Below are 13,933 nucleotides of genomic sequence, written 5' to 3'. Positions count from 1 at the left end.
GGTAACATCTGTGCTTTCCCTAGAAATCATATACAAATGTTGTGGCTGATATTCAGGACCTGCTGGGTCCATCTTTAGGGCACCAAACGCTGGTAATGCTGCTGTGTTACTCCAGAGCTCTGCGTGGTGTAAAGCTGTCAGAGCAGGGGGGGGGATATGCCCATATGCAGTTATAGAGCTTCTCCTGTACATCAGATTTCTGGTGGTGTAACCCATGACTGCTGGAGCATGTCATGCTGGGCTAAGGTTGGAGCAGGGAGAGATGACAAGGTGATGGAGGGGCCACTTTCACTTTGCTTATCCCACCGTTTTGTTTAGTTGCTATCTCTGAGCAAGCAGTTCTGCTTCTTGTAGAAGAAGGGGGAGAGAAATCCTAAGGAAGGTAAAAGCATTAATGGGTCAAGGCCTCCTTTGCATAATTCTATTATCACCAGAAGATTCTGCACTAATCATGTTAGGCATGTGCTCTGGAGCATCAAAGTGACTCGTCTTACCTTTTTGATGTTAGACAGGTTTAAATGCTTTGTACAGATGAGGCACCTCAGACAGCTGATCAAGAAAGCCTGTGCTGTTCAAGCAAAGCAAAGGCCTGTTTGCTGCTCCTGCTGCTTTCTTTTTTTAATGTCAACAATGCCACATTCTTCCAACAAGGAATAATCTCTGTTGTCACAAACTGTGAAAAGCAAAGGTGTGGGAGAGAATGTGTGTCTGGGTGCATGCAAACACGCTTTCTGAAGCTGCCACCTTTGATTCCTCAGCAGCAGGATCTTGCATATTTGTTGGGTCATACATTTATATAGCTGTAGTAGAAATAAGTTCAGCTCCTGCAGCAAAAACCGCAGCATGGTACTTAAAGCTGCTATAGGATCACCACCTAGGCTTGCTCAGCACCAGAGTTTGCTTACCTGCACCCTTGCTGAGCAGAAAGACCTCTATGAATATCAATCCCTATGCACAGAGGTTTTGAGTTTTAGCAGTACTGGTAGTTTCAAATTGAGTTCTGAAAGTCTGGGGTTAGAAGCAATTAAAAGTGGTCCCTGATCTCATGAGCTCAGGTGATGTATACAAGGAATTACCAGGGAAGCAGCTGAGAAACATATAGCAGATCTGTGGCATAGACTAAAGCAGAACCCATGTCTCTTTATTGTCAGGGCATGCACACACAAACACAGAGCTCTCCATTAAGGAGATGAATATGAATGTCCTTTCCTGCAGCCAGCTTCAATCCAGCCTGGGGAGCAGTGAGGGCTGTGCTGGGCTCTGCAGGGCAGACATGGTGAATGACACGAAGTCAATGAGCTCTGAGGAGAATCCAGAGTCTCTAAATGTTGGGTACGGCAGGGTGGCTATTGATGAAAACAAGAGGTGGCTGCAGACAGTGGGTATCATTGCTCTCTGAGTACTGATGGGGATGGAATGCCCGTGGAGATGAATCGCTTCCCATCTGGGTGATGTTCTGTCTGCTGCCACAATGGGACATGGAGCTGTCCTGGGAGCACCCGGGAGGAAGGGCACGACAGCAGAAGCTCAGCTTTGGAGAGCATATGAACTGGCATCTTATCTGAGATGCATTTTGACTCTACAGCAATAACTCCAAACACCCAATGGTTTCAATTAATGCCAGAGCAGAAGGCAATCTCTCTGAATCAGTAATTGGCAGTGGGTTCTCTGGCTGCTTCACACCAAAGGAAGGGCTCTGTTCTGCTTTCCCATCCATCTCCATGAGCTTACTCTCTTGACCTGCCACTGAAACACTGTAAAACTCATTCCCCATCTTCCCATCAGCCACTTATTGGGACTGCAGCAGTTGTACTGCTGATTGCTTCCGCGCATGCAGCAGGAGGCCATGCAGAGCGAATTAGGTGAGCTAACCATATTAAGCAATCTGGAAGTGCATCATTAATGCTTCTGACACATTTCAGTGGTACACATGTGCCAACTAATAAGCATTAATGGCTGAAGTTATTCCATTTCCCAGGAAACGCATGGCGGGAGCAGTGGCAGCACCAAAGCAGCCTGCTGGGCTCACTGACTCACTTTCAGGTGCTTTTCCCAAGCTCCCCTACCCAAGGATGGGTGAGAGGCACATCGAGCATCTTTTATCCAAATAAATATATATACTTTTTCCTTACAGAATGTTTCTAAGGTTGAGATTTGAAGTTTTCCTCTTGCTTTCTTCCTTGAATAAGCCCAGATCTTCTCAAAGAAAGCTTAAAAGGAGAGTAGCGCTGCCCTGACTTGATCTCATCCCACTGTAAGGTATCAATCTAAGCAGCAGGCGTTTCTCACTGCTGTTGTTCTGCATGGCAAAGGGGTCCTACCCATCCTGCTGCTCTTTCAGGTGTGCTGAGGGCCCATGCATGGCAGAGATGAGCATTTTGCCTCCACCAGTGCAGCTCATCCTCCGTCCTCACTTCTCCCTGCAACACCAGAAAGAAGCAGAAGTCCTGAATGCCAGACTGACGCATCAATCATAATTCCTGAGCTGCCAGCAGTCATGTAACTGCTTAAAGACCTCAACAGCCCTCTGGCACTTAAAGAAAAAAAATCATCTAATTAATCACAGGTGAAACAGCTTGGACCTGCTCCAAAAGCCCCTGAATTTACTGCCAAGCTTTGATGCTAATTTTCCTTCTAAGTAACCCCCTAAAGAAATTTACGATTAGGTAATTAAAGTGATGAATAAAGAGATACTTAGAAGAAGGAGGGAAATGAAAAAGAAGAAGGGAAAAGAAACCCTTGAGTCAAAAGCCTTAAATCTCCTCCCCTCCTCAAAGAACAGCGTTAGTCATTTTTGCACACGGGTTGTCTCTGGAAATTGGGTTGGATTCCCACAGGAGGATTGGGAAATATTCCTTAAAGTAATGTTTGCGTAACTGAATGAAGCAGGAGGATCTCCAAAGCAGATCGTGGTGTCAATGTAGCTGAGGAGGAGAAGAATTTGTGGCTTCTGCCTGAGGATCTCACACTACACAGCTCCAGTCTGGAGCTGCCTCTTGGCTTTCCCACCCATCTACCTGAGGTCCGATCATTGATAGGCACATTCATTAGCAAATGCACTGGTACCCAATTAATAACCTGGGAGCGTCTGAACAACTTTTGAAGTCCATTATGGTCCTTTTCAACTCAGGCCATTGTATGATTCACTCATCATGCTTTTCAAGGTCCTGTCGAGTTCTTCCATTTGTTTGGAGATGGAACAGGAATATCCCTTCAGCTGTGCTTTACCTTCAGGCAAATGCATTACACCCAAAACTTCTTCCCAGCACTGCTCAGCTCACCTTCCCCTATTCAGAACCTCCTTCTGATCCCATCACATCACCCATTCCCCTGCCTGGCACCGAGGGAAGCACTCCTCAATGATGTTCGAGGGGAGCAGAGAGGATAAAAAATGAGAAGATGGCAGATTAGATCTCGGGTGACAGAAATGAGAAATAAAAGCCATTAGAGCCCATTTTCAATGTGCCCTCGTCGAGTCAAGTTTCAAGGTGTTTTTCCAGATAATTAATAGCCTGACAGCAGTTTTTGTACAGGCATCTGATACATGAAATAACACTCGTGTATACGAAGGGGAAAGTGGAGTCCTCTCATTTATTTACTTGAAGAGGTTTGAAACGTAGCAAGCCAGCCAGCTGGGTTACAGACAAAATAAACATTCTCTGTTATAATTGTGGCATCTTCAGACACATGTCTCTATAATAATGCAGCACTATGAAAGGAACTCTCATAAGATTCCGTGTTTGCTGTCTGCACAGTCTGGGCTGTGTTCAGAGTGGCCCTGCCCAAGCCATAGTGTTCTTTGGTGTGGAGTGCATTGTACTCAGGCACTTCAGTCTTGAAGAGATCTGTCTCATCTCAGTCCTGCTCCTCTGAATTCCCTCAGTGTGATATTCAGGTGAAAGGAAGGCCAGAAAGAGAGGGAGAGAATGAGATTTGGGGGTGTGGGAAAGAAAAGATGAAGAATTCCCAAAGTTCTCCATCAGAGCTGCACACCTGTTAGAAAGAAACACCAGGTGGATGGCTTTGAACTTCACAGGGCTTTGTAGCACTGAGTTGTTAAATATGAGTAATTGCAGCTTTCTTCACTAGCAGTGGGTGCCACAGACACTGACTGAAGTAGCCCACAATGCCCATGGGCCAAACAGACGTTGGGCTGAAAGAGAGAAACTCTTCAAGCATCGTTAGGTGCTGATGTCTGCTCATCTGTGTCTGTTGCTTTCTATTAAGCTTCCAGTTTTTACTTCCTCATCTCACATTGCAAAGTAGCTCTGCTCATGAGAATTGCTGGGCAGGAATCACAGACTCTTGATCTGTGTTGCATAATACGTTGTAGAGGTAACCAAGCCAATCTTCTTCTGAAGCCAAAAAAAAAAAAAGGAAAAGTAGAGGCCAACTTTACCCATTTCTTCTCCTTTCCAAACTGTCTGCAATGTGCAGCCTCGGCAAAGAGAACTCTGCAGGTGGGAGTAATTGCAGTATTGGATCTCCTGCAAGAAGGTGACACAGCCACCACCTGCGTGGGTCAGTCTGCAGGGTGACACAAGATAGATGGCCTTACTGGGGTGCTGAGATGAAATTAAAACAGAGGTAGCGACGCCTCTCTCCTGCTAGCCTTCCTTTGCTTTCATGGTCTCACCGTTCATAATGTAACCATATTGCAATCTGTATGCTGGCAGCTTCTGGGTGCTCTTATGAGCTTCTGCCTGCAGAAGACAGAAATGAACTTCAAACACTTGTTGGCTTTCTAACGAAGCGGTATCCCTGCCAGCAGGCCTTTTCCAGGAGACAGATGAGACAGCCTGAAAATGCACTCCTGTATTAGGATCAATTACCTCCAGGGGATCCACATCACCTACTGTGCAATTGAGCTTGTGTAGTTCCTGCTTGGTTTGGTAAACCTTGTGGATGCACAAGACAAGTCATGTGTCATTGTTGAGGAAAGCAATGCTTTGGCAGAGAGCAAGGCTGAGGACAGCAGTTGCCTGCTAGCTCTTCCTTTCACACCACTACAAGTGCTGCATAACTGCTAGGAAGTGCTGAGACACATTTGTAACTCCTCGCTCAGCACTTCTTGACTTCTTAGACTTCACACGTAGGCTGTGAGCTGCCTGGGGAGCCAACAGGTTCTATAGCATCATACCTTCTTGATCCAGACACTGAAAAAAAAACAAAGAATGAACATCACCTCCAATGGGCAGATCTGCAGCCTTTAAAGTACGTTGCTGTCCTTCAGGATGGAAAGTGCCCATGCAATAGTGAGGCATGATTATAGTTCCTTTATTGCTTTGTACGTGCATAATTTACTGACTGCTATGAAAAGCCCTGATGGAATGCCTCTTTGATGTTGTCTGCCTTGCTTAAGTAGTGGTTGCTGTTTGCTTCTTTCCTACCCAACTGGTTGCAATGCTGCCCATGGCAATTTCGTTGGCTGAATTCCTTCCTCCAGTAAAATCTTAACTAGTTGAACTGAACCTTGAAACGGTTCCACATCTCCCTCAGTAATTATCAGAAGGGAAATCCAGCTTAATATAAACAGGGAATAGCAGAATGGTGCTATATACACAGTTCAATTTCCCTTCAGGTAAACCACTAATGGCACATATAACTCTCATAATTAAAAGCTGCATCTGATAGAACAAAGTCGCCTGTGCAAGCAAAGGAGGAGGGAGATGAAAGCACCACGGTTGCAGAGCAGCAGTCCGGTGATGGGCCCATGCATGTCTCTTTTCCCTGCTCTGAGAAGCAGCCAGAGCCTGAAACCTCTTCTGACAAGCAGCTCCTCTGATGACAGATGCTCCCTGCAGCCTCCCCAGGCTGCAAACAGACGCATTGTTCTTGCTGTCAGCTCCCCATTGAAAGGTGATTCCAGCAAGCAACAATTGGCATGATTTTGTTAGCATTAGTCAGCAAGTGCGTGGATCAGATTTGCTCCCAAGGAAAAGGAAAAGCAGGTCTGAGACTGAGAAATCAGAGCTCATCATCAACAGCTTGTCAGGGAGCAGGGCTTGCTCTTTGGGGTGTGAATAGGGATGTGTTGCTAGCCTTCACTTCAACTCCTTCACACTACAGAAAAAGGCCCATTTCTGTTGGAATGATATGGATGAATTGACCACATCTCTCTGTGGGATCCTCACCTCTTGAGTTGAACTTGCCTGGTACAAAATATATATATCCCCATACTATTTCCTCTGAAATATCTCTGTATTAACATCTCAAAGGAAAGAGATGTCAGCTCCATGTGGATGGTTCTGTGAGGGCACCAGCTCTGTAAGAAGCTTGTGGGGAAGCACTGGAGACCATTTTGCTCTTTATAGCCACCGTGTATGTGTGTCCTCAATACTGTGTGTGTTTCTGGTCCCATTTCTGGTCTCCCTGATCCATTAGGTGTACCATAAAGTAGCTCTGAGTATTGCTGTATTATCTGCTCAGCTACAGCTGGAACACAAGGATGGACACTGCTTCCCAAACAGCAGTCAGCAGTAGGAATAAGTGCTGCTCTCATTTTCTGACCGAGTTATGCTACGAACTTGGGTACATCCAACTGAGGTCAGTCTGATACAGCAGTGTTCAGCTCGCTTGTTTGATTCCAACTTTGGCTTGGAACCACTTGGGTATAGAATCATAGGATCATAGAATGGATTAGGTTGGAAGGGACCTTTATGATCATCTAATTCCAACCCCCCCTGCTATAGGCAGGGATACCTCCTTCTAGACTAAACTGGGTATCTTATGGCTCTTCCTTCCCCAAGCTCCCCTCGGGCAGCTGCAGGCCCTACAACACAACAGCTTCTCCCTATGCTGGGCCCTGGGTAGGAAGAAACCTCACAACACGGTGCTAATTCAAGCATGTCTGTACTTTGCTTTTTCCAGAACATCTGAATTGCTCACAGTGCAAAAGTATAGAGCAGAGATGAGCCAGAGATGAAGCAAATGATTAACACTAAGCACGCAGCCCGGAGCTGCAATTGCACCTGATTCTTCTTTTATTTTTTTGAAGTACATCTTGGCACATTTTCCCCACCCTTCCCTCTCCCCCAGCACAGCTAGAGGTAGTCCATTAGTGTGAATGATGCGTGTCACTGCATGCTGATCTAGGACAGAGCTCCGGCTGCTTTTCAGTGCCAGTGCCTGGGAGCACAATTAGACACCAGCCAAGATCCTCGGAGGTGATTGAAAACAGAACTTGATTTTAAAGGTGCATCTGAAAAGCACCTGGTTTTCTAGAGACGTAAAAGCAACTCGGTTCTCACTATCTGCAGATAAGAAGCTCTCAGATGAGGTACCTAAAAATAGAGGCATCCTATAGTATTAGTCACTGCTGGAAGTGCTGTTCACGCAGCTCCACTTCCTTCCAGCCCGCAGTGTGTGCTCACTGCTCACTGCACAGTGCCCATGATGGGAAATCCGGGCCTCCAAGATCCCAGCAGGTTGAGTTCACATAACTCCTTCCGTGTGAACTTTGCTCACATGCTGTACCACAGAGCTGTGCTTCCCAGCCCTGCTCTCAACACAGCTGTTCATCTCACGCTGCTTTTGGTTTGCATGGCACATGAATCTGGGCTCTATTCCACACTTGGCAGGAGGCTGCTTTCCCAATTGTCCCCCCATGCACCCCTCAGCAGCCCCAATTAAGTCCTCATCTCCTCGGATCGCCCCTCATTGCCATCTCTGGTCCTGACCATTTCCCTCACTCATCTCTCTACGTTCTGTTTATAGTTGGCTCAGCAGATGTCAGCACTTTCTGATACATGACAAAGCTGCAAATAGCAAGCCTCTTTTTTGCCTGATATTCCTGCTGCTAAACTCATCTATAACTTGCAATGCCCACTGGTTGTTACAGGGGAAAGGATTCTATTCATCTGTGATAACAGCCTCAGAAATACCAACCTGAGGAGAGTTACAGCTGCTCAGGACCTTTCAGCATTTGCACTTTCTCCTTTCTATTAACGAGCTATTCAACAAGTCAAGCCTGAGCAACTGCGCCTGACCCCATGGCCGGAGTGTCATCTGTGACCGTGCTCTGTCATTTGCAAAATGGAACAGCTCTGATCGCTTGAGCACACCGCTCTGCGGTGACATTTCCAGGACATCCGCACTCCAAAGGCATGCAGTAGCCTTGGATTAAAGTCTAAAATAGAAACATGTTTGCCTTTGTGTACGGCATGGGATTGCTAGGGAGAAATAGCAGTGAGTGCACGCAGCTGGATTGCACGACCTGCAGGAGCTGCTGGGACTCGGTCTGCTTGTCACGTTACAGCCATTCTCCAGGCAATTTATTCAGCTGAGTCAGGGAAAGCCGCTGCCTGCTGCTCCTAAGAAACTCTTTGCACCTCAGTAGAGGCAGCGCTAATTAACACAGGTCTAAATTAGAGCAGAACTAAGGCTAGTGCTTGAAAAACATGGGGTGAACATAAAAGCATAAAAGGAGTGCTGTGTGAACCCTGTTGAGCTGCCTGCAGGTGCCTGAGCTTAGGGCTATGCTGGGAAGCTGGTGGCAGTGCTGCTCTGTGTTGTGCAGGCTCAGTTGGAGCTGCACAAGCCCTTACTGCCCTCGTCTGCAATGCTAAGTGAAAGTGGTCTTGGTTGATCCTGGCCTCCGAATGGTAAGCCTTGTTAACTTCAGTTTCCTAACAAACAACAGCTGAGATTCTTTTGTTTGTTTGTTTTAGGTACAGTAGTTTCCAAACACTGGCACCAAGCTGCTGTTCATCTGTTTGTTGGTAAATCGTAGCCGTCAACTTCCTCCTAACCCCAAGCTGGGTGGTGAGCAGAGCTCATCCCCATGGAACCTCATAAAGGCAGTCACAAAGGATGGGAGCACCGCGTGCTCTTCCATGTTTTCCCAGCTCCTCTCTGCCTTCCTCTCACCCTCTCCTCGTGCACCTCATGGTGCCCAGCACAGCCCTGTGTGGATCTCTTGCTGTGCAAGCTGTGTCATAGGGAGCATCCAACTGATTTATTGCTCTTAGCATCCCTTAGTTTGTAATAAAGTTTTCAGCAGCTCTGCTGAGGCTGCTCCCCACCCCCGCGCACGCACACATCCCCGCGCTCGCTTTGTTCTTCTCACACATAATGTCAACTCATAAACCTTTCATCAAGTCAACCAGGTGGAAAAAACCCATTACTGAAAGAAGTGTTCATTCAGGTCCGAGGGGGAGGGGGGTGGAAATGGAAGAGAAAGTTCCCCAATGGGAAAAAAAAAAAGAAAGAAAGGAAGAAAAGCTGTGTGTGCTGAGCTGAGCGCTGGCTCTGTGGCACTCCCAGGTGCCAGGTCCCAGCAGATCTGTCATCCCAATGACAGGAGGTGGAAGCACTGAACACACATCCAAAGAGGCGGTGGCTTGAGCCTGATCCCCACTGATGAAAGGCAACATCAGCACTGCTGCTCTCTGCCAGCACCAATGAAACCACGTGGGAGGTTGAGCAGCGGGAGGACCCCAGCAGATGGGTTGAAGCCATGTTGGCTGAGGATTGAGTGCTGAATGGTGCTGCATGCTGCCCAACACGGGGCTGGTGCTGTCAGCAGGGACACACTGTGCAGAAGGAGCCAGCAGCGTGCCCTGGTGGCCGAGGAGATGTTCTCATTGCCCACAGTTGACCATGAGCCAGCAGTGTGTCTTTGTGGCCAAGGAGGCCAATGGGGCCCCAAGGTGCATTGCACAGAGCATGGCCAGCGGGGCAGGGAGGTGCTGCTCCCCTCTGCTCTGCCCTGGGAAGGCCACTGTGCCCAGTTCCAGGCAGACTGAACTGCTGGAGGGAGGCCAGCACAGGGCTGCAAAGATGGTGGGGGCCTGGAGAACCTCCTGGTGGGGATGGGCTGAGAGCTTCAGTGCTGCTCACCTGGAGAACAGAGGGCTGAGAGGGGATGTAAGCAATGCTTATCACTAAATGAAGGATGGGAGACAAACAGATGGGCAGGCTCTGTCCAGCAGTGCCCAGCACACCAAGACAAGGGGTGCCAGGCACAGACTGGAGCCCAAGGGGTTCCATCTGCACCTTAGGGTGAAATTCTTTACCTTGAGGGTGCCAGAGTGCTGGAACAATGTGCACAAAGAGATGGAACAGTCTGATTCTCTGGAGAGATTCAAGATCCTGAATGCTTTCCTGCTGTAGGGAACCTGCATTAGAGGAGCTCCAGAGGCCCCTTCCAGCCCCTATGGATATGTGTGGTGCTGAGGAGGTGTGTGAAGGGAAGGGATGGAACAACCGGGGCTTTGAACTGGGGAAAAAGAAAGAAAAAACTGTAAAATTTGACAGATTTTGAATGGAATTTCAATAATAAAGAGTGGATAGGTGGAGCTGACCCCAGCATCTATGTGATTTTGGGAACACGCTTTGGGGGTTTGCTGGATTGCTTTTTACGCGGGGCTATGGAGAAAGTGCTGCCCAACATTTAATAGAAATAGTTTTCCAGGGCTTCTACTCTGGAGAAAGGAAATGAAGGCTTTGAGATGGAGAAAGGATGGGAGACAACAAAGGAGCCCAGGCAGTGACATCTGTCACTGCTATTTGATAAGTTAAAAATTCAGCATAATCTCCTGCCACCCTGTCCGCCGTGCTGAGTTCCAACAGTAACAGAATTGTCATGATTTCTACATGAATTAATTCAAATCTCTTTTTGCATGATATGGTGTAAGAAAGGGGCCATCTGGTTTATGTTCTAGGTGTCAGAACCACTCATACCAGCACACTCTCTTAGTGCAAGATGTATGTTGACTGCACATATTAATGTCTCCTTACCCTCTGCCTCCCTGAGACCTGATGCTGTTGTCCCATTATGGTGCTGCCATTTATACTGTCAATTGCAATAATAATAATAATGCAATACTGGCATGCACATGGAACCTCCAATTACAGATGTGGCTGAGCTACGTTTGTACTGCTTTCTCCACATGTGGGAAGCTTAGGGACATTAAGTGGGAACACACTGTGATAAGGATAGGAGTGGCCCAGTGCACCATAGAAGGTTGGCCAAGGGGAAAGAATGGGATCAAGAAAATGTATCTGACCATCTGGGCTGATAGAGGTGCTTTGGGTGTCAGTTTTTATAGCGACCTCCTGTTGTTGTTTGCTTGAATGTGCCAAATCTGAGCAGAACTGAATTGCTGGGAGAGGCCAATGAGCCACTGCCCCTATCCCTGCACTGCAGAAAGGAGCTCAGAGCAGTTGGGAGAAGGAGTCCTGCTGAAGAAAAACTCATCTACAGCAGATTAGCTCTATTTATACTGCGAAGGCTCTGGCTTAAGCAAGTGCTTTTTTTCCTTAGAAATATTGTCTTAGTGTGAATTATCTCAAAATGAACTTTGTGGTAAATATAATTGAAGCATAAGCTTAAATTCAAGGTCTTATTTAAGTGCTTTTCTACTTTACTTGCCAGCGAAGGATCCAGCCTGGGCTTTGAACATCTTTAGGGAGAAGAAACAGATTAATGAGATTAGAACATTTTAAATCACTTTTGTACTTTTCTGGGCTGCATGATCTTTATAATGCCACGTCTCTATAGACTCCATGAAGTGCATTGGCTGGGTGCTGGTAGGCAGGGATGAGGGAAATGAGGCTTGCTTGTGCATCCATTCAGATTTGGGGAATGTATTCAATGGCCTATGGGTACATTCAGTTTCATATGTCAGTGTGCATTTAATCTCCATGCCTGCTATTTGAAAACCACAATTTTAATGCTTAACTCTCAGCCTTATGGGCTTGATTTCCTCACTGAGTTTTATACAACCAGGCCAGTAACACAATAAATGGGGTTGTGGCCGATGGTAAGATGGGCACATAATGTCCAGAGCACACAGGACTCCGGGCTGGCACCTGTGGGACCTCCTGCCTGCACCAGCATATGTGGGCATACACACACATCCCTGCAGCTCCACAGGCAAAAGGCAAATCCATGACACTTTGAGGTTTGCTGTTGTTTTCTTCTGAGTTCCAAACGAAGCCATCCTTGCAGCAATGAAGCCATGAGCTCAGGTTTCCCCAGGTGTCATTGGGTGGTTTCCATGTAGCAGTGATGCAATGTAAAGTGACCCCGGTGAGAGCAGTGGGTGTAATGCGGGTTGTCAGCCCGCGGGGTGCAGGGCTTTGTCAAAGGGAAACGGAGCAATTGCAACAGACTGGAGTTTCCTGCAGCTAAAGTTCCCAAGCAGACAAAGTTAATCTGTTCCTCAAAGGCTTTGTGTGAAGGAGTGCAGCAAGAAGCACAAATCCCATGAAATATCAAAAGCCTCAGGATTTTGTCTGCCCTGAGATTTTCACCAAGGCAGGTTTCCCCAAGGGTTTAATTCCATGTTCATCTCTTGCAGCCCGTGCTGGCTCAGGCTCTGAAAAGCTACATGGGAAGGAGCAGAGGAAAAGTCCAGAGTAGTGTAAATGCTGCCGCTGGTCACTCCTGGTCAGCATCAGCCCATCCCTGTGAGACCAATGGAGAGCTCAGAGTGTAGGGATGGGGATGAGGATGGGCGTAGGGATGGGGATGGGAGTGGGGGTGGGGATGAGGATAGGGATAGGGATGAGGATAGGGGTAGGGATGGGGATGGGAGTGGGGGTGGGGATGAGGATAGGGATGGGGATGAGAATAGGGATGGGGATGAGAATAGGGATGGGGATGAGGATAGGGGCAGGGATGGGGATAGGGAGTCAGGCAGAGAGCACAGTGTGGATATGGCTGTTTCCCACGTAGAAGTAGAGAATATAATTAAAAATAAATCACCGTAGCTTTTAGTTTGATGAAATTACCAATTATATTAACGGCAGCTTGAGCTGACTCTAAATCACTTTCTGCAGAACGTCGCTGTGGGATTTAGAATGTTTGATCGGTTAAAGAATGTGTTGCTGCTGCATTTGGGGAAGAAAGGAGTAAAACGTGGATCACACAGGTGTGAATGCAGGAGGTTCTGAGATCCTCAGTGCCTGAAGTCCAAAATAAGCCCTTCTATAAAAGGGGTGATTGACCCAAAGCTGCTGCCAAGCACTCCATCAGCCCTACTTGGGTGTGGATCAAAGCTATGACTTCTTATTGTAAGGCATTTTCTGATGCTATATTCTGTGTTGCAGTTGTAGTAGCTTCAGAAATCACGGTGTGAACTGATGAATCTTGGAAGTCTGGGGTTTACGCTGCTGCAGAAGGGCTATTTGTTGAATACAAGGTCTGATCTGGAAATGCATTTAAGACACGCATGACTTTGAGCATATAAATAGTTGCACAGAAGTCAATGGGACATAAATTTATGAATTTGCCTAAGTGCTTTGCTGGATCTCTGCCTGAGGAACCACTTACCACAAGTTTGAATAACAGAATCATGGCCTCATTAATGAGCAAAGCTCTGGACCAAGAGCATCAGCGAGATGTGAAGTCCAACTCCATGCCATATCTGTGCTACTCGTCTTGACTTCATCTACGTAAACTCATTCTGCTGTGCTGACATTTACGTCCTTTGCCCTTTCCAAAATGTGATTTATAAGTTCCATTTTACACCCGTGAGGGCAATGGGATTGTGCAAGATGTAGAGCAGCAGTCACAGCAATCTGGGATCAGTGCAAATCAGAGCTCGGGTGCTCAGGACGGGCAGTGTGGCACCAAAGAACACGGCCCGGCTCTGTCTGTGCAGGAGATCTGTGTCTGCTGTGCCATCTGAGTGCTGTTCTCTGCACAGTGCCTCTGGGGTCAGTTACAGCACCTGCTTGAAGATGCTCTGTGAGCTGTTGTGGGTATCAGCTCGGACAGTGCAGGTAGCAGGAAGAGACAGGGTCAGGTCTTTGCTGAGCAAAGCACTGTACAAAACACTACAAAAGTGGGGTCTGCCTACAGAGCATTGCAATGTAAATAAAAGTAGGAGCATGGTGGTGGGATAGGGCTGAAAGGCCTTTTGCTACATTGGGGTTTCTTCTAAAACACAAATTAGCAGCACAGCCTGGGAGCCCATGGAACAAA

Source organism: Excalfactoria chinensis, chromosome 25 (assembly GCF_039878825.1).
Source record: "Excalfactoria chinensis isolate bCotChi1 chromosome 25, bCotChi1.hap2, whole genome shotgun sequence".
In the NCBI taxonomy this organism is placed as follows: Eukaryota; Metazoa; Chordata; class Aves; order Galliformes; family Phasianidae; genus Excalfactoria; species Excalfactoria chinensis.
The sequence above is the reverse complement of the archived record's forward strand: the minus strand, read 5'-3'. Positions refer to the sequence as shown.